The sequence below is a fragment of the Gadus morhua genome, chromosome 15, assembly GCF_902167405.1.
Source record: "Gadus morhua chromosome 15, gadMor3.0, whole genome shotgun sequence".
In the NCBI taxonomy this organism is placed as follows: Eukaryota; Metazoa; Chordata; class Actinopteri; order Gadiformes; family Gadidae; genus Gadus; species Gadus morhua.
In genome coordinates this window covers 8,946,398-8,967,242 of record NC_044062.1, presented here as the reverse complement: position 1 = coordinate 8,967,242, position 20,845 = coordinate 8,946,398, and the positions used below count along the sequence as shown (strand labels likewise).

The following is a 20,845-nucleotide window of genomic DNA, read 5'->3' as shown; positions in this document are numbered from 1 at the left end:
AATGGTTCATTGTTTTCCAACAGACATCAATAATCAGAGGACAATGGCATCCTCAACCAAGCTCTCAAAGCACATACCCAATGACATGAAACAATAGTCAATACATAAAACATGCAAGATAATAAGAAATTTAAACGACGGAAAATATGAAAAAGAGAGAACGAATGAAAGAAAGAAAAATCTGGGGGGCAGAGTAAGTTATTACATGATAAGGATTAACTAAGATCACTATAGAGCATAGAGTAGTCATATTGAAAGCTGTGTAGAGTAGAAACAGCCTTCCAGAACACTTGAACTTTTTTCTCTCCCAGGAGATGACCTAATGTACCAACGTTCTGGTGGAACCTCAACTTCAGGCTGTCTAACAACCTGCTCTATCCCGCTTGGACCGCTCCAGTATACATGATCTAGAGTTTTAAACTGGATCAGGGTTGTTCAGGGTCATCTCCAAATCAACTAAGAATTCTCAGCCAGTCAGCGTCCTGAAAGGTCACCTTGCGGTTAACTTCCCAGGTAGTTTTTATTGTTATATTATTAGAACCTGAATAGTTGAAGAGTAATATCTAGTATTTGGGAGCTTCGTGTCCAAGTCCATATGTGTTGGTTTAAAGAGTGGAACACTGTGGCCTTAGCTGGCCTACTGAGAGAGCAGAACGTCTGCATTAAAACAGGTCTCAGTTTTTACTTTGAATAACATACTTCACTTTTTCTGGCTTTTTAACCTTTTTCTCCATGCTTTTTGAATGACTGGTTGTTTAACCAGAACCCTGCCTGTGAATGGAGGTAGTTTACGGTTAACCAGAACCCTGCCTGTGAATGGAGGTAGTTTAGGGTTTGAGCAGAACCCTGCCTGTGAATGGAGGTAGTTTAGGGTTTAACCAGAACCCTGCCTGTGAATGGAGGTAGTTTACGGTTAACCTGAACCCTGCCTGTGAATTGAGGTAGTTTAGGGTTTAACCAGAACACTGCCTGTGAATGGAGGTAGTTTAGGGTTTAACCAGATCCATAGGGTGCTGTTAAATATGTGGGGCTAAACAAGCCATATCCATTGATATGTGCAAAATAAAAACATGCTGTTCAAGAGTCCAGCTGGCTTGGACTCTCTTGACTGTGGCAGTCACTTATACTTAATCAGGTTTTTCTACCTGTTGCCTTGTTTGGCCTTCTGGGTAAAGGTTTGTTTAAGCTTTGGCCAGGTCTGTAGGAAGCTGCCACGGGCCTTTCATTTGGGGCTCCATTTCCCCCTGTTTTTGTTGAGCTAGAGAACTAGGTTTACCTACTGTATTTACTTTGAGCTGCTAGATAATTTTTTAAGGTAAGTCTCATGTTCTTATTTTGGCCCAGGCTCCCCCTGATGGTTAACACCTGACCTATTTCAGGCGGGATAGGATTGCAATAAACCCTTTGTTTACCTGTGAAACCCTGTGTCTGTACTATTTGAGTTAGCTTTATGTTGCCCCCTCTGTCCCCTAGACTAGAGGGTCATAACTACCACGTTCACTAAGGGGGGGTCTACTTAGGGTCATTTCAATACTGAACCAAGGATGTTCCTGTCTGGTGACTGAGGCTATTAGACCATACGCCTGATGGATGATGCATAACAGTCATTAATAATGTGAGCTTTCCCCTCTGTTTGAAACTCTTCCTTTAGGGGGTCTAGTTCTACTTTCACTAGATCTGACGGGTGAGGAGGGAACAATAAGAGAAGACATCCGAAGCCATTCTTTGGGCCGGTTGGAAAATAGATTTTGGTTAAAAGGATGACAATGGAAGGCTTCAGATTTGAACCAGTTTACTTAACATCCTGAAAATGAGGAGGATTTAAGATGAGATGAGAGTGTACGGGAGGGTTCTGAGACTAGCTCAAGAAGAACATCTGCAAATAAAATTCCCTCTTGTTATTCTGTATTGCCCACTTCCATGCCTGCTATATTGTGATCCTTACAGATAGCTACAGCCAGCGATCTTAAAAAGAAAGGCTGATAACGGATCTCCTTGTTTAAGGCCTTCTTCATGTCAAAGGAGAAGAGATCATTCAGTTTGTGAGTCACTGGGTTAATAAATGTTGGGCTGAATCCAATGTTTTTAAAAGCTGTAAATAAATGAAGCCGTTCTCTTCTAGATAAAAAATAACAGCCATTTGTGATCAGGAGTCTTGGATGTTTGACTGATGTATTTAATAATCTGACAGATCCTTACCTTGTCATGGTATACTGATTTCCGTCTTCAGACCTAGCAGGTTGTTCCATAGACCAGCCGCTGTCAAGGAGACACAACTGGGTCTTAAAGCTAAACACTGGATATAATGGGTTCATGAGCTGGAAACGTCCTTCTAGCTGTGTGTTTATATGTAAATAGGTTCTACTCTCCCCTCCATGGAGCGGTCTAGAAGAGGATGGTTCTCAGGCGGCCAGCTGGCCTAAGGAAGTGTTCCATTAAGAGGCTGGGCTTCAGTCCCAGCCCTCCACCCCCTGACTAGTAGTTTGCTTCCCAACATGACCACCTGAGAACCTGAATATTTGAATAGTAATGTCTAGCATTTGGATGCTTTGTGTGCAGGTCCATGTGTGTTGGTTTAAATAGTGGAACACTGTGGCCTCAGCTGGCTTACTGAGTGAGCAGAACATCTGCGTTAAAACAGGTCTCAGTTTTTACTTTGAATAAGTTACTCCGCTTTTTTTTAAAGCTTTTTATCTATGCTTTTTGAATGACAGGTTGCTTTTCTAGACCCTGCCTGTGAATGGAGGTAGTTTAGGGTTTAACCAGAACCCTGCCTGTGAATGGAGGTAGTTTAGGCGAGGGCCGAGCCGCCTGCTGAAGAGCCTCAGCGGCTCTACCTGGGGCCTCTCTAACGCTCTATCAAGCTGGTGCCTGATGCTCCCAGGCGCTCTTGTGTCCCTGCTGCTTGCTGTGCTTAACTGTCCGTGGTTCGCTGCCCCTGTGGCCGTTGGTCACTTATTCTGCTTCAAAAGGTGTTTCTACCTGTTGCTTTGTATGGCCTTCTGGGTTAAAGGTTTGTTAAAGCAATTGCCCAATCTGTAGGAAGCTGCTAGGGGTGGTGGCCTTTCATTTGGTGCCGCACTTTATCCTGTTTTTGTTGAGCTAGGGAGCTAGGCTTACCTAGTGTTTACATGTGGTCGATAGGGTTTACATGTGGTCCATAGTAGTGTTAAATGTTCTTTTCCCTCTCTCTCCACCTCATCCCTCACTCTCCACCTCAAGCTGGTGTGTGGTGAGCGTTCTGGCGCCGATTGGCTGCCGTGCATCACCCAAATGGGTGCTACATACTGGTGGTGGTTAGTGAGGTCCCCCCCCCCTTCACTGTAGGCGTCTTTGAGTGTCTAGAAAAGCGCTAAATAAATTCAATGAATTATTATTATTATTATTAGTGTGTTTGCTTTGAGCTGTTAAGATTATTTTTTAAGGCAAGTCTCATGTCTTATTTTGGCCCGGGCTCACCCTGATGGTAAACACCTGACCTATTTCAGGCGGGATAGGTTTGCAATAAACCCTTTGTTTACTTGTGAAACCCTGTTTCTCTACTATTTGAGTTAGCTTTATGTTGCCCCCTCTATCCCCTAGACTAGACGGTGGTATCATCCACGTTCACTAAGGGGAGGGTCTACTTAGGGTACTTTCAATACTAAACCACGGAGGTTCCTGTCTGGTGGCTGAGACTATTGGACCATACGCCTGATGGATCATGCATAACGGTCATTAATAATGTTAGCTTTCCCCCACAAGGGATGCTCTGGTGACCACGGTTCCAGGTCTGTTCGTCTGTTTGAAACTCTTCCTTTAGGGGTTCTAGTTCTACTTTCACTAGATCTGACGGGTGAGGAGGGAACAATAAGAGAAGATATCCGAAGCCATTCTTTGGCCCCGTTTGAAAATAGATTTTGGTTGAAAGGTTGACAATGGAAGGCTTCAGATCTGAACCAGTTTGCTTGACATCCTGAAAATTAGGGGAATTTAAGATGAGATGAGAGTGTACGGGATGGTTCTGAGACTAGCTCAAGAAGAACATCTGCAAATAACATTCCCTCTTGTTATACTGTATTGCCCCCTTTAATGCCTGCTATATTGTGATCCTTACAGATAGCTACAGCCAGCGATCTTAACAAGAAAGGCTGATAACCGATCACCTTGTTTAAGACCTTCATGTCAAAGGAGAAGAGATCATACAGTTTGTGAGCCGCTGGGTTAATGACTGTTGGGCTGAATTCAATGTTTTTAAAAGCTGTAAATAAACAAAGCCATTCTCTTCTAGATAAATCACAACAACCATCTGTGTTTCAGGGGTCTCATTTATAAAACTGTGCGTAGGATCGTTACTAAAAATGTGCGTACGCCCAGAAGCCAAGTTTTGCGTGCGCCAAAAAATATTCAGATTTATAAAACACTGCGTACGCACACCTGTACGCAATCTTTGCTTTATAAATCACATACTGACTACAATTGTGCGCAGCTGAATCAGCTTCACGTTCCGCCCTCTACACGCCCCTTTTTAACCATAAATGGTCAATGCAAATGACCTCATGAATGCGATCTGCATATAAAACAGACTCAGATGCCGGTATTATGTCTTGTTTGAAACAATGGCAGAAGTACTGAGAAAATCAAAAAAGCGAAATTTCATGGAGGTTGAAGTGGAGACACTTGTGGGTGAGATGGAGGCCCGAAAGGTAGTTTTGTTCGGCGGTCACGGGATTGGGATCGCCAACAACAAAAAGCAGAGTGAGTGGCAACATGTTGCTGCAGCAGTGAACTCTGTCAGTAGCACGGAGCGCACTGTCCCAGAATTAAAAAAAGAAGTGGTCTGACATAGTTACATATTTTTATCTAGCCTACCAATAAATCGTTATGGTCCCTAAATACCCTCTCCCTCCGAATCCTGCCATTTGCATGGTCCGCCAGAAGTGCCATATGGTGCAGCATTACCACGGCGCTCACCTCTGTATTTATAGGGTTACGGTAATAAGACTGACGAGAACGCCTTGGATAATCAGTTTGTAATTACCCACGTAAAATGTTCTTGAACATAACCCCTTTTTAATGCCTGATTTGTCATGAAAAGCATCAAGAGTAACGGACAACGATTGTGATGAGTGTGGCTTGGTTTTTCACACTTGGGATTTAATTGACATTCGATCATGTGTTTACAGTGTCACATAAAAATATTATGTTATTGACACATGTTGGACAGATGCTTTATTCCATGCAGTCGCGCCGTCAGTGGACAGTATGGAGTGACGGGATTAAATATAGAGAATTTCTTTTTATTTCTATTCTAAGGAGATATTTCTGGAGTTATAACTGAGAAATAACGCAGTGGATTTAAATTATTCTGATTAGGATTTAACGCATGATACGGGTTGAAATTAAATTGATGAAGGGCGATGATAAAACATAATCGTTCTTCTCACTCTGCAATTCTTCGGTCTGACTTCAGTTCACCACCACACCGTCTGTGTCGCCAATTCTCCTTTTCCTCCAAACCATGCGTACGCATGGGTCAGAGTTTGCTTAGGGCTGCGCACATTTTCCCGTCAAGTTGGTTTTTTATAGATCACAACCTTGGCGTGAAAAGTCACGTACGCCAATTTCAGCCCCGTTTTGTGCGTACGCAACGGTTATAAATGAGACCCCAGGACTCTATGATGTCTGGCTGATTTATTTAATAATCTGACAGATCCTTACCTTGGCTCAGTAGGCTGATTTCCATCTCCAAACCTAGCAGGTTGTTCCATAGACCAGTCGCTCCTCATGGAGACACCGCTGGGTTCAGGGGGGTCTGCCCTCTCCTGCTGGACTCTTCTAGATATTTTTAGATTCAAATGTTTTATTGCTTTTCAAGTTATTACATTGTTGAGATATATTAACAGTAGTTAAGGGCATAAAGTAGTCATATTTTAAAGTAAAGTGTTTGATATAATGGATTCATGAGCTGGAAACGTCCTTCTAGCTGTGCGTTCATCTGTAAATAGGTTCTACTCTCCCCTCCATGGAGCGGTCTAGAAGAGGAAGGTTCTCAGGCGGCCAGCTGGCCTAAGGAAGTGTTCCATGTAGAGGCTGGGCTTCAGTCCCAGCCCTCCACCCCCTGACTAGTAGTTTGCTTCCAGACATGACCACCTGAGAACCTGAATATTTGAATAGTAATGTCTAGTATTTGGATGCTTTGTGTCCAGGTCCATGTGTGTTGGTTTAAATAGTGGAACACTGTGGCCTCAGCTGGCTTACTGAGTGAGCAGAACATCTGCGTTAAAACAGGTCTCAGTTTTTACTTTGAATAAGTTACTCCGCTTTTTTTAAAAGCTTTTTATCTATGCTTTTTGAATGACAGGTTGCTTTTCTAGACCCTGCCTGTGAAGAGGTAGTTTAGGGTTTAACCAGAACCCTTCCTGTGAATGGAGGTAGTTTAGGGTTAACCAGAACCCTGCCAGTGAATGAAGGTAGGTTAGGGTTAAACCAGAACCCTTCCTGTGAATGGAGGTAGTTTAGGGTTAAACCAAAACCCTTCCTGTGAATGGAGGTAGTTTAGGGTTTAACCGGAACCCTTCCTGTGAATGGAGGTAGTTTAGGGTTTAACCAGAACCCTGCCTGTGAATGGAGGTAGTTTAGGGTTTAACCAGAACCCTGCCTGTGAATGGAGGTAGTTTAGGGTTTAACCAGAACCCTTCCTGTGAAGGGTTCTGGCGGCTCTACCTGGGGCCTCTCTAACGCTCTATCAAGCTGGTGCCTGATGCTCCCAGGCGCTCTTGTGTCCCTGCTGCTTGCTGTGCTTAACTGTCCGTGGTTCGCTGCCCCTGTGGCTGTTGGTCACTTATTCTGCTTCAAAAGGTGTTTCTACCTGTTGCTTTGTATGGCCTTCTTGGTTAAAGGTTTGTTAAAGCTATTGCCCAATCTGTAGGAAGCTGCTAGGGGTGGTGGCCTTTCATTTGGTGCTGCACTTTATCCTGTTTTTGTTGAGCTAGGGAGCTAGGCTTACCAACTGTGTTTGCTTTGAGCTGTTAAGATAATTTTTTAAGGTGAGTCTCGTGTCTTATTTTGGCCCGGGCTCACCCTGATGGTGAACACCTGACCTATTTCAGGCGGGATAGGTTTGCAATAAACCCTTTGTTTACTTGTGAAACCCTGTGTTTATACTATTTGAGTTAGCTTTATGTTGCCCCCTCTATCCCCTAGACTAGACGGTGGTATCATCCACGTTCACTATGGGGAGGGTCTACTTAGGGTACTTTCAATACTAAACCAAGGAGGTTCCTGTCTGGTGGCTGAGACTATTGGACCATACGCCTGATGGATCATGCATAACGGTCATTAATAATGTTAGCTTTCCCCCACAAGGGATGTCATGGTGACCACGGTTCCAGTGACCACGGTTTAATGCCTGCTATATTGTGATCCTTACAGATAACTACAGCCAGCGATCTTAACAAGAAAGGCTGATGATGGATCTCCTTGTTTAAGACCTTCTTCATGTCAAAGGAGAAGAGATCCTACAGTTTGTGAGCCGCTGGGTTAATGACTGTTGGGCTGAATTCAATGTTTTTAAAAGCTGTAAATAAACAAAGCCATTCTCTTCTAGATAAATAACAACAACCATCTGTGATTCAGGACTCTAGGATGTCTGGCTGATGTATTTAATAATCTGACAGATCCTCACCTTGGCTCATTAGGCTGATTTCCTTCTTGATACCTAATAGGTTGTTGCATAGACGAGTCACTCTTCATGGAGACACAGCTGGGTCCAGGGGGGTCTGCTCTCTCCTGCTGGACTCTTCTAGATAATTTTTGATTCAAATGTTTTATTGCTTTTCAAGTTATTACATTGTAGAGATACAATAACAGTAGTTTAGGGCATAAAATAGTCGTATTTTAAAGTAGAGCGTTTGATATAATTGATTCATGAGCTGGAATCGTCATTCTAACTGTGTTCATCTGTAAATAGGTTCTACTCTTCCCTCCATGGAGCGGTCTAGAATAGGAAGGTTCTCAGGCGGCCAGCTGGCCTAAGGAAGTGTTCCATGTAGAGGCTGGGCTACAGACCCAGCCCTCCACTCCCTGACTTTAGTTTACATCCCAACATGACCACCTGAGAACCTGAATATTTGAATAGTAATGTCTAGTATTTGGATGTTTTATCCAGGTCCATATGTGCTGGTTTAAATAGTGGAACACTGTGGCCTCAGCTGGCCTACTGAGAAAAACAGTTCTCAGTTTTTACTTTGAATAAGTTATTCCGCTTTTATTTTAAACCTTTCTAGCTATGCTTTTTGAATGTTTTCCTAGAACCCTGCCTGTGAATGAAGGTAGTTTAGGGTTTAACCAGAGCCCTGCCTGTGAATGGAGGTAGTTTAGGGTTTAACCAGAGCCCTGCCTGTGAATGGAGGTAGTTTAGGCGAGGGCCAAGCCGCCTGCTGAAGGGCCTCGGCGGTCCACCTGAGGCCTCTCCAACGCTCTATCAAGCTGCTGCCTGATGCTCTCAGGCGCTTATTCTTCTTCATTCTGTGTTTCTACCTGTTGCCTTGTTTGGCCTTCTGGGTTTAAGGTTTGTATAATCTTTTGCCCAATCTGTAGGAAGCTGCTAGGGGAGGTGGGATTTCATTTGGTGCCGCACTTTATCCTGTTTTTGTTGAGCTAGGGAATTAGTCTTACCTACTGTGTTTGCTTTGAGCTGTTAAGATTATTTTTTAAGGTAAGTCACATGTTCTTATTTTGGCCCAGGCTCACCCTGATGGTATACACCTGACCTATTTCAGGCGGGATAGGTTTACAATAAACCCTTTGTTCACTTGTGAACCCTGTGTCTGTACTATTTGAGTTAGCTTTATGTTGCCCCCTCTATCCCCTAGACCAGAAGGTCATAACATCCACGTTCACTATGGGGAGGGTCTACTTCGGGTACTTTCAATACTAAACCACAGAGGTTCCTGTCTGGTGGCTGAGGCTATTAGACCATACGCCTGATGGATGATGCATAACGGTCATTAATAATGTTAGCTTTCCCCCACAAGGGATGCTCTGGTGACCACGGTTCCAGGCGTGTTTGTCTGTTTGAAACTCTTCCTTTAGGGGGTCTAGTTCTACTTTCACTAGATCTGACGGGTGAGGAGGGAACAATAAGAGAAGATATCCGAAGCCATTCTTTGGCCCGGTTGGAAAATAGATTTTGGTTAAAAGGATGACAATGGAAGGCTTCAGATTTGAACCAGTTTACTTAACATCCAGAAAATGAGGAGAATTTAAGATGAGATGAGAGTGTACGGGAAGGTTCTGAGACTAGCTCAAGAAGAACATCTGCAAATAACATTCCCTGTTGTTATACTGTATTGCCCACTTCCATGCCTGCTATATTGTGATCCTTACAGTTAGCTACATGCAGCGATCTTAACAAGAAAGGCTGATAATGGATCACCTTGTTTAAGACCTTTTTCATGTCAAAGGAGAAGAGATCATACAGTTTGTGAGTCACTGGGTTAATGAATGTTGGGCTGAATTCAATGTTTTTAAATGCTGTAAATAAACTAAGCCATTCTCTTCTAGGTAAAAATCAACAACCATCTGTGATTCAGGACTCTTGGAAGTCTGGCTGATGTAATTCATAATCTGACAGATCCTTACCGTTGCTCAGTAGACTTGTTTCCGTCTCCGAATTTAGCAAGGTGTGTCACAGATTGGTCACTCTTCATGGAGACATGGCTGGGTTCAGGGGGGACTGCTGTCCGCTCCTGGTATTTTTTCAAATATGTGTTTCTGGGAATGAAATGGTTTATTGTTTTCCAACAGACATCAATAATCAGAGGGCAATGGCATCGTCAACCAAGCTCTCAAAGCACATACCCAATGACATGAAACAATAGTCAATACATAAAACATGCAAGATAATAAGAAATTTGAACGACGGAAAATATGAAAAAGAGAGAACGAATGAAAGAAAGAAAAATCTGGTGGCCAGAGTAAGTTATTACATGATAAGGCTTCACTAAGAGCACTATAGAGCATAGAGTAGTCATATTGAAAGCTGTGTAGAGTAGAAACAGCCTTCCAGAACACTAACTTTTTTCTCTCCCAGGAGATATGACCTCATGCACCAACGTTCTGGTGGAACCTCAACTTCCGGCTGTCTAACAACCTGCTCTATCCCGCTTGGACCGCTCCAGTATACATGATCTAAAGTTTTAAACTGGATCAGGGTTGTTCAGGGTCATCTCCAAATCAACTAATAATTCTCAGCCAGGCAGCGTCCTGAAAGGTCACCTTGAGGTCAACTTCCCAGGCAGTTTTTATTGTTATATTATTAGAACCTGAATAGTTGAAGAGTAATGTCTAGTATTTAGATGCTTCGTGTCCAGGTCCATATGTGTTGGTTTAAAGAGTGGAACACTGGCCTCAGCTGGCCTACTGGGTGAGCAGAACGTCTGCATTAAAACAGGTCTCAGTTTTTACTTTGAAAACATACTTCACTTTTTCTGGCTTTTTAACCTTTTTCTCCATGCTTTTTGAATGACAGGTTGTTTAACCAGAACCCTGCCTGTGAATGGAGGTAGTTTAGGGTTAACCAGAACCCTGCCTGTGAATGGAGGTAGTTTAGGGTTTAACCAGAACCCTGTCTGTGAATGGAGGTAGTTTAGGGTTTAACCAGAACCCTTCCTGTGAATGGAGGTAGTTTAGGGTTTAACCAGAACCCTGCCTGTGAATGGAGGTAGTTTAGGGTTTAACCAGAACCCTTCCTGTGAATAGAGGTAGTTTAGGGTTTAACCAGAACCCTTCCTGTGAATGGAGGTAGTTTAGGCGAGGGCCAAGCCGCCTGCTGAAGGGCCTCAGCGGCTCCACCTGGGGCCTCTCTAGCGCTCTATCAAGCTGGTGCCTGATGCGCACTGGCGCTCTTGTGTCCTTGCTGCTAGCTGTGTGTTGTTAACTGTCTGTGGTTTATTGCCCCTGTGGCCATTGGTCACTTATTCTGCTTCAAAAGGTGTTTCTACCTGTTGCTTTGTATGGCCTTCTTGGTTAAAGGTTTGTTAAAGCTATTGCCCAATCTGTAGGAAGCTGCTAGGGGTGGTGGCCTTTCATTTGGTGCCGCACTTTATCCTGTTTTTGTTGAGCTAGGGAGCTAGGCTTACCAACTGTGTTTGCTTTGAGCTGTTAAGATTATTTTTTAAGGTGAGTCTCGTGTCTTATTTTGGCCCGGGCTCACCCTGATGGTGAACACCTGACCTATTTCAGGCGGGATAGGTTTGCAATAAACCCTTTGTTTACTTGTGAAACCCTGTGTTTGTACTATTTGAGTTAGCTTTATGTTGCCCCCTCTATCCCCTAGACTAGACGGTGGTATCATCCACGTTCACTATGGGGAGGGTCTACTTAGGGTACTTTCAATACTAAACCAAGGAGGTTCCTGTCTGGTGGCTGAGACTATTGGACCATACGCCTGATGGATCATGCATAACGGTCATTAATAATGTTAGCTTTCCCCCACAAGGGATGTCCTGGTGACCACGGTTCCAGTGACCACGGTTTAATGCCTGCTATATTGTGATCCTTACAGATAGCTACAGCCAGCGATCTTAACAAGAAAGGCTGATGATGGATCTCCTTGTTTAAGACCTTCTTCATGTCAAAGGAGAAGAGATCCTACAGTTTGTGAGCCGCTGGGTTAATGACTGTTGGGCTGAATTCAATGTTTTTAAAAGCTGTAAATAAACAAAGCCATTCTCTTCTAGATAAATAACAACAACCATCTGTGATTCAGGACTCTAGGATGTCGGGCTGATGTATTTAATAATCTGACAGATCCTCACCTTGGCTCATTAGGCTGATTTCCTTCTTGAAACCTAATAGGTTGTTGCATAGACGAGTCACTCTTCATGGAGACACAGCTGGGTCCAGGGGGGTCTGCTCTCTCCTGCTGGACTCTTCTAGATAATTTTTGATTCAAATGTCTTATTGCTTTTCAAGTTATTACATTGTAGAGATACAATAACAGTAGTTTAGGGCATAAAATAGTCGTATTTTAAAGTAGAGCGTTTGATATAATTGATTCATGAGCTGGAATCGTCCTTCTAACTGTGTTCATCTGTAAATAGGTTCTACTCTTCCCTCCATGGAGCGGTCTAGAATAGGAAGGTTCTCAGGCGGCCAGCTGGCCTAAGGAAGTGTTCCATGTAGAGGCTGGGCTACAGACCCAGCCCTCCACTCCCTGACTTTAGGTTACATCCCAACATAACCACCTGAGAACCGGAATATTTGAATGGTAATGTCTAGTATTTGGATGTTTTATCCAGGTCCATATGTGCTGGTTTAAATAGTGGAACACTGTGGCCTCAGCTGGCCTACTGAGAAAAAACAGTTCTAATTTTTTACTTTGAATAAGTTATTCCGCTTTTATTTTAAACCTTTCTAGCTATGCTTTTTGAATGACGGGTTGTTTTTCTAGAACGCTGCCTGTGAATGGAGGTAGTTTAGGGTTTAACCAGAACCCTTCCTGTGAATGGAGGTAGTTTAGGGTTTAACCAGAACCCTTCCTGTGAATGGAGATAGTTTAGGGTTTAACCAGAACCCTTCCTATGAATGGAGGTAGTTTAGGCGAGGGCCGAGCCGCCTGCTGAAGGGCCTCGGCGGCTCCACCTGTGGCCTCTCTAACGCTCTATCAAGCTGGTGCCTGATGCGCCCAGGCGCTCTTGTGTCCCTGCTGCTAGCTGTGTGTTGTTAACTGTCTGTGGTTTGCTGCCCCTGTGGCCGTTGGTCACTTATTCTGCTTCAAAAGGTGTTTCTACCTGTTGCTTTGTATGGCCTTCTTGGTTAAAGGTTTGTTTAAGCTATTGCCAAATCTGTAGGAAGCTGCTAGGGGTGGTGGCCTTTCATTTGGTGCCGCACTTTATCCTGTTTTTGTTGAGCTAGGGAGCTAGGCTTACCAACTGTGTTTGCTTTGAGCTGTTAAGATTATTTTTTAAGGTGAGTCTCGTGTCTTATTTTTGCCCGGGCTCACCCTGATGGTGAACACCTGACCTATTTCAAGCGGGATAGGTTTGCAATAAACCCTTATTGATTAGGCCTGTCCTTGGAATGCTTGGAATTGTATGGTTTTAACCAGAACCCTGCCTGTGAATGGAGACTATTGGACCATACGCCTGATGGATGATGGGTCCAATAACATTCCCTCATGTTTGTATTGCCCACTTTAAAACCTGCTACATTGTGATCCTTACAGATAGCTACAACCAGCGATCGCAGCAAGAAAGGCTGATAACGGATCTCCTTGTTTAAGACCTTCTTCATGTCAAAGTAGAAGAGATCATAGAGTTTGTGAGCCACTGGGTTAATAAATGTTGGGCTGAATCGAACACTTTTAAAAGATGTAAATAAACAAAGCTTCTAGATAAACAACAACAACCATCTGTGATTCAGGACTCTAGGATGTCGGGCTGATGTATTTAATAATCTGACAGATCCTCACCTTGGCTCATTAGGCTGATTTCCTTCTTGAAACCTAATAGGTTGTTCCATAGACGAGTCGCTCTTCATGGAGACACCGCTGGGTCCAGGGGGGTCTGCTCTCTCCTGCTGGTCTCTTCTAGATAATTTTTGATTCAAATGTTTTATTGCTTATCAGGTTATTACATTGTAGAGATACAATAACAGTAGTTTAGGGCATAAAATAGTCGTATTTTATAGTAGAGCGTTTGATATAATGGATTCATGAGCTGGAAACGTCCTTCTAACTGTGTGTTCATATGTAAATAGGTTCTACTCTCCCCTCCATGGAGCGGTCTAGAAGAGGAAGGTTCTCAGGCGGCCAGCTGGCCTAAGGAAGTGTTCCATGTAGAGGCTGGGCTACAGACCCAGCCCTCCACTCCCTGACTTTAGGTTACATCCCAACATAACCACCTGAGAACCGGAATATTTGAATGGTAATGTCTAGTATTTGGATGTTTTATCCAGGTCCATATGTGTTGGTTTAAATAGTGGAACACTGTGGCCTCAGCTGGCCTACTGAGAAAAAACAGTTCTAATTTTTTACTTTTAATAAGTTATTCCGCTTTTATTTTAAACCTTTCTAGCTATGCTTTTTGAATGACGGGTTGTTTTTCTAGAACGCTGCCTGTGAATGGAGGTAGTTTAGGGTTTAACCAGAACCCTTCCTTTGAATGGAGGTAGTTTAGGGTTTAACCAGAACCCTTCCTGTGAATGGAGGTAGTTTAGGGTTTAACCAGAACCCTTCCTGTGAATGGAGATAGTTTAGGGTTTAACCAGAACCCTTCCTGTGAATGGAGGTAGTTTAGGGTTTAACCAGAACCCTTCCTGTGAATGGAGGTAGTTTAGGCGAGGGCCGAGCCGCCTGCTGAAGGGCCTCGGCGGCTCCACCTGGGGCCTCTCTAGCGCTCCATCAAGCTGGTGCCTGATGCTCCCAGGCGCTCTTGTGTCCCTGCTGCTAGCTGTGTGTTGTTAACTGTCTGTGGTTCACTGCCCCTATAGCCGTTGGTCACTTATTCTGCTTCATTCTGTGTTTCTACCTGTTGCTTTGTATGGCCTTCTTGGTTAAAGGTTTTTTTAAGCTATTGCCCAATCTGTAGGAAGCTGCTAGGGGTGGTGGCCTTTAATTTGGTGCCGCACTTTATCCTGTTTTTGGTGAGCTAGGGAGCTAGGCTTACCAACTGTGTTTGCGTTGAGCTGTTAGATTATTTTTTAAGGTAAGTCTCATGTCTTATTTTGGCCCGGGCTCCCCCTGATGGTAAACACCTGACCTATTTCAGGCGGGATAGGTTTGCATTAAACCCTTTGTTTACTTGTGAGACCCTGTGTCTGTACTATTTGAGTTAGCTTTATGTTGCCCTCTCTTTCCCCCAGACTGGACGGTGGTATCATCCACGTTCACTAAGGGGAGGGTCTACTTAGGGTACTTTCAATACTAAACCACAGAGGTTCCTGTCTGGTGGCTGAGACTATTGGACCATACGCCTGATGGATGATGCATAACGGTCATTAATAATGTTAGCTTTCCCCCACAAGGGATGTCATGGTGACTACGGTTCCAGGTCTGTTTGTCTGTTTGGAACTCTTCCTTAAGGGGGTCTAGTTCTACTTTCAATAGATCTGACGGGTGAGGAGGGAACATTAAGGCAAGATATCTGAAGCCATTGTTTGGCTTGGTTTGAAAAGTGCTTTAGGGTAAAAGGATGACAATGGAAGGCTTCAGATTTGGAAAATGGGGAAATTTTATGAATTCATTTAGAGATTAATGCAAGAAGATAATCTCCAAATAACTTTCCCCAGGGCTCTCAAGGGGGGGGGGGGCAAAAGAGGACGTCTGGTTACCCTACGTACGGGAAACCCATTTGATTCCTACCTGTTTCACTGTTAAATAGCGGCCCAAATTGGTGGGCGCTATCCTGGTAATTTCTCTGCGTGAGAAATACGAAGTGTGGCGTATGAGCGTGTGCATGGGTTGAATTCTGTGTGTCTCACGCCAAATGCGTGAGACTTGAGAGCCCTGCATTCCCTGCTACATTGTGATCCTTACAGAAAGCTACAGCCAGTGATCGTAACAAGAAGGCTGATAACGGATCACCTCGTTTAAGTTCTTCTTTATGAAAGAGAGAAGAGATCATACAGTTTGTGAGCCACTGGGTTAATAAATGTTGGGCTGAATCCAAAGTTTTTTAAAGCTGTAAATAAATGAAGCCATTCTCTTCTGGATTAACAACAAAAAACAACTTTGATTCAGGACTCTAGGATGTTTGGCTAATGTCTTTTATAATCTGAGAGATCTTTACCTTTGCTCAGTAGACTGATTTCCATCTCCAAATCGGACAGGTTGTATCATAGAGAGGACACGGCTGGGTCCATAGTTGAGTGCTGTCTGCTGCAGCAATCTTATACTTTTGATTCTGGGAATTAAATGTTTTATTGTTTTTCAACAGACATAAATATCAGAGTACATTGAGTGGCATCCTCAACCAAAATAAGCTCTCAAAGCACACACCCAATGACATGAGACAATAGTCAATACATAAAAGATAAGACATTGGAACAACGGAAAATATGCAAAAGAAAGAAAGAAAAGCTGGTGGCCGGATTAAGTCATTACATTATAAGGATTCAATAAGAGCGCCATAGAGGATAGAGTAGTCATATTGAAAGCTGTGTAGGATAGAAACAGCCTTCCAGAACATTTGAACATTGTTCTATCCCAGAAGATATGTACCAACGTTCTGCGGGAACCTCAACAATCAGGCTGTCTAACAACCTGCTCTATCCAGCTTGGACCACTCCAGAACACATGATCTAGAGTATTAAACTAGATCAGAGTTGTTCAGAGTCATCTTCAAATTAACTAAGAATTCCTAGCCATTCAGCGTCCTGAAAGGTCACCTTGAGGTCAAGTTCCCAGGCAGCTCTTAATGTTACATTATTAGAAACTGAATAGACAAACATTGATGTCTAGCATTTGAATGCTTTGTGTCCAGGTCCATATGTGTTGGTTTACATAATTGTACACTGTGGCCTCAGCTGGCCTACTGAGTGGGCAGAACGTCTGCATGACGACAGGTCTCAGTTTTTATTTTGAATAAATGACGTTGTGTTTTTTTTCTTTTACTTCTTTATCTAAGCTTTTTTAATGATCGGTTGTTTTTCTAGAACCCTGCCTGTGAGGGAGGTAGTTTAAGTTTTAACCAGAACCCTGCCTGTGAATGGACGTAGTTTAGGGTTTAACCAGATCCTGCCTGTGAATGAAGGTATTTTAGGGCGTAACCGTATCGCTCACTTTAAAACCTGCTACATTGTAGCTACAGCCAGCGATCTTAACAAGAAAGGCTGATAACGGATCTCCTTCCTTAAGACCTTCTTCATGAAAAGGAGAAGAGATCATACAGTTTGTGAGCCACTGGGTTAAAAAATGTTGGGCTGAATCCAAAGTTGTTTAAGCTGACAATAAATGAAGCCGTTCTCTTCTAGATGAACAACAACAACCATCTGTGATTCAGGACTATTGGAGGTTTGGCTGATGTATTTTATAATCTGACAGATCCTTACTTTTGAAGAATAGACTGATGTCCATCTTTAAACCTAGTAGGTTGTGTCATAGAGTGGTTACTCTTCATGGAGACACAGCTGGGTCCAGGGGAGTCTGCTCCCTTCTGCTGGACTCTTTTGACCCTGGGAATGAAAGGTTTTATTGTTTTTCAACAGACATAAATAAATAAATAATAAGACATTAAGTGTGATTGGCATCCTCAACCAAAATAAGCTCTCAAAGCACACACCCATTGACATGAAACAATAATCAATACATCAAACATGAAAAATAATAAGACATTTGAACAACAGAAAATATGAAAAAGCCAGAGTATGTAATTACACTATAATGATTCAATAAAAGCGCTATAGAGGATAGAGAAGTCGTAATAAAAGCTGTGTAGGGTAGAAACAGCCTTCCAGAACATTTCAACTATGTTCCCTCCCAGAAGATATGACCTAATGTACCAACGTTCTGGTGGAACCTCAACAATCAAGCTGTCTAACAACCAGTGGCGTTTTCTCCCGGAGGCCAAGGGAAGCCAGGCTTCCCTGTTTTTTTAGGCTGTAGTTGTCCAATAAAAACATTTATATTAACAGTTTCGTCAATTATTTTGTGCTGTGTTGCTGTCATTTCTCCCCCATTTTCTCCTCTCATTGACCATTTCACAATGCGCGATACGGCGCCCCTGTTATAAACTGAAGACGCGGCGAAACACGACACTGCACACTGCGAGGAAGCCAGCCCGAGCTGGCATCCCTTGGTGAAAAAAAAAGAAAGAATTGACCAATCAGGTGAGGCTACTGTCATGACACTGCCCTCCTCTGATTGGTCGGGAGGGTGCCAGGAGGGTGCCAAGGGAAGCCACTCGGCCCTTGGCTTCACACCAATCCAATCAAAGCATCATTATCAACGTCACCGAAAAAACAATAACAAAACAAATAGTGCGAAATTAGCATGTTTGAACTGTTCTAATTTTTGAGTAGCCTACTTAGCAAGTGCAGTTTTGGAGGGTGGAGCAGCAGCGAATCAAAATAAAATCCGATGGCAGGCCAACAACGAAGCTGAAACTGCGCTGGGAGAGAAAGCAAGGCTTCTTTCGGACGTTCAATTAAGAAAACTATACACGAACGGAGTGGCTAGCTGGCAGCAGCAAACTTCAGCGACTTTTTGCTGGCCGTGTCTTATTTTTGACAAGGATTCGTGCTCCCTTAACAATCCCTGGGTCACTACAGGATTCGTGGACCTTGCCAACTTGTCCCGGGCAATCGAGAGGCACGGTAAATCAAAAAGCCACATAGACTGCGCTGTGAAACTGGCACTGTTTGGACGTGTCAGGATTGATGACATTAGCGGCTTCAGGGGCGCTGCCAGGAATTTTGGGCCCTATGAAAGAATATTAATATTATATTATTAATTGCCATCCGCGGGCCGTGGGCCGTGCTGCGTTGGGCTGGGCCCTTAGAATCAGTACCACTTTTCCCCGCCAGGCAGCGCCCCTGAGCGGCTTGTGCATTTCGGTCGGGGAGGAGTTGCATTTATAATAAAATGTGTAATTTAATGAGATGTTTAGGAGGACTGTGAGTGTGTGTGTGTGTGTGTGTGTGTGTGTGTGTGTGTGTGTGTGTGTGTGTGTGTGTGTGTGTGTGTATGTGTGTGTGAGTGAGTGAGTGAGTGAGTGAGTGAGTGAGTGAGTGAGTGAGTGAGTGAGTGAGTGAGTGAGTGAGTGAGTGAGTGAGAGAGAGAGAGAGAGAGAGAGAGAGAGAGAGAGAGAGAGAGAGAACGTGTGTCGTGTCGGTCAGATTACAGGCGTGTGTAAGTCCTGGTAAATGACCAGGCGCTCAAATAGCTTTTGTAGTTGCATTCAATACATCCAAGCTGCAACATACTATTTTCTCTAAAGGTTTGGCCTCACTTGGCTTCCTCAAAAAAAATCCCCACGCCACGCCACTGCTAACAACCTGCTCTATCCAGCATGGACCGCTCCAGTCTACATGATTTCTGGTTTTAAACTGGATCAGTGATCAGAGTTCTCAGAAAATGATGGTGTTATAAGGTTTCACTGCTGAGCTCTCTCAAGATGGAAACAGTTGGTAATTACAACAAACTGTTTCCATCTTCTGTTTGAAACTCCTACCTGTCCTCTCTGGAGGGGCACCCATCTTTAAACACAGGCATATCCATAGACCTGTAACCCTTCATGGAGACACAGCTGGGTCCATGGGAGTCTGCTATCACCTGCTGCTCTGGACTTTAACACAACACACAGACAGATTTTACTCAGACTAATGATCTTGTCAATTTGTATCACTGCTGGGTTCTGAGATGGACAACAGTCACAGAAAGTGAGAGAGCCTCTTCTTACCTCTCAGCTTTGCTCTGGCGGCCATGTTCCCCTGACAGAGTGGCTTTAGAGGTAGGACCCCCCTCCTCTCTCTCCACATCCATAGAAGACTGGAGACCTGTATACAATCTAGTGCTGTCAGTTTAACGCGTCATTAACGGCGTGAACGCAAACCAATTTTAACGGCGTTAATTTTTTTATCGTGTGATTAACGCTCTTTTGGCTTTTTTCCAAACGTTGTCGTTTATTCACCTGCTGTCCAGCAACAACTAGTCACGTTAGAAAAACTACAACACCATACTGGATCTAGCTACACCATAAACAAAACAACAAGCACGACGGTCGGTCAGGTCGGGTCGGGTCGGGTCGGGTCGGGTCTGGTCTGGTCTGCCTGCCTGCCTGCCTGCGCATGCACGCGCGTGTTTGTGTGTAGCCGTTATTCGATAGCCTGGTCATGTGTATAGGCATACGTACGGTAGGAATATTCAAATAATAAATGTTATAGTATTTCCAATCTTTGCTGAGCAAGAGTTTTGTTTGAAAGTTCAGTGATTTAAACAAATAAAAGCCTGGGCTATTGAAGTTTTACGGTAGGCCTACCACTGTCATGCACCTACCCGATGTCAACTGGACCGGGTTGAATTCACTGCGGGTCTCTCTTCTTACTGGCCTTCTCAACACTCTCTGATCTCACTAAAAGGCTAGCAGCACGAAATCAAGGGATATTTAGAATAGAAAAAAATGTGCGATCAATCGCAAGTTAACTATGACATTAATGCGATTAATCACGATTAAATATTTTAAACGCTTGATAACACTAATACAAACACAGCTACATATTGTTTCTCTTGTCATTCAGCATTTGGTTATTCCCTGCTTTTATAGAACCTGCTTTTTTCCGGTCATTGCTGTTCATTGCTGCTCTCAGTCTCAACGAGGGGAAAGACGTGGAGACGCTGCCCAGTGTTTACTACAAATCACTGATAACTTTATCACTCACACAGAATGTCTCTCAGGGCTTCAAGTGCGTCTGCAGGGGAACCAGACGACAAATACGCTCACTATGAGGAACTCATTCTCTGAGGTTTTCTGTCCTGTTGAACCAGTCTGACTGACGACCTTAAACTGACTTCCTCATGACGGTTAGATCACAACCACATTCCCAGATCTGGCCCTTTTCCTCACGCACAGTGACAATAATGACAATAATGAAAATAATAATACAATTATAATGATTGTTATTAAAACAATAATGATTCTAATATTAATAATATTACAATAATAATCATTAAAATAACAATAATAATTATACCATAATAATAATCATTATAATGGTAATAATAAGAACAAGACGGTATCACATTTTTGAAACACAATAATAAAATCTAAATGATATTCATAATAGTCCAAGTGATAATATAACAATGCAAACGGTAAATACAATTTGTAGGCCAATAAACTTATTTAGAAACCAAAAAACGTAC

The 20,845-nt window shown here is 43.3% G+C and overlaps 1 protein-coding gene and 1 pseudogene across 2 annotated transcripts in view; one reads left to right on the top strand and one right to left on the bottom strand.

Moving 5' to 3' along the window:
* Positions 1-20,845, top strand: part of LOC115559454 (neoverrucotoxin subunit beta) — a 544,561-nt gene that overhangs the window by 341,018 nt on the left and 182,698 nt on the right. The gene's annotated exons all lie outside the window — the stretch shown is intronic.
* LOC115559436 (uncharacterized) overlaps positions 1-20,845 on the bottom strand; it is a 52,113-nt pseudogene that overhangs the window by 31,118 nt on the left and 150 nt on the right.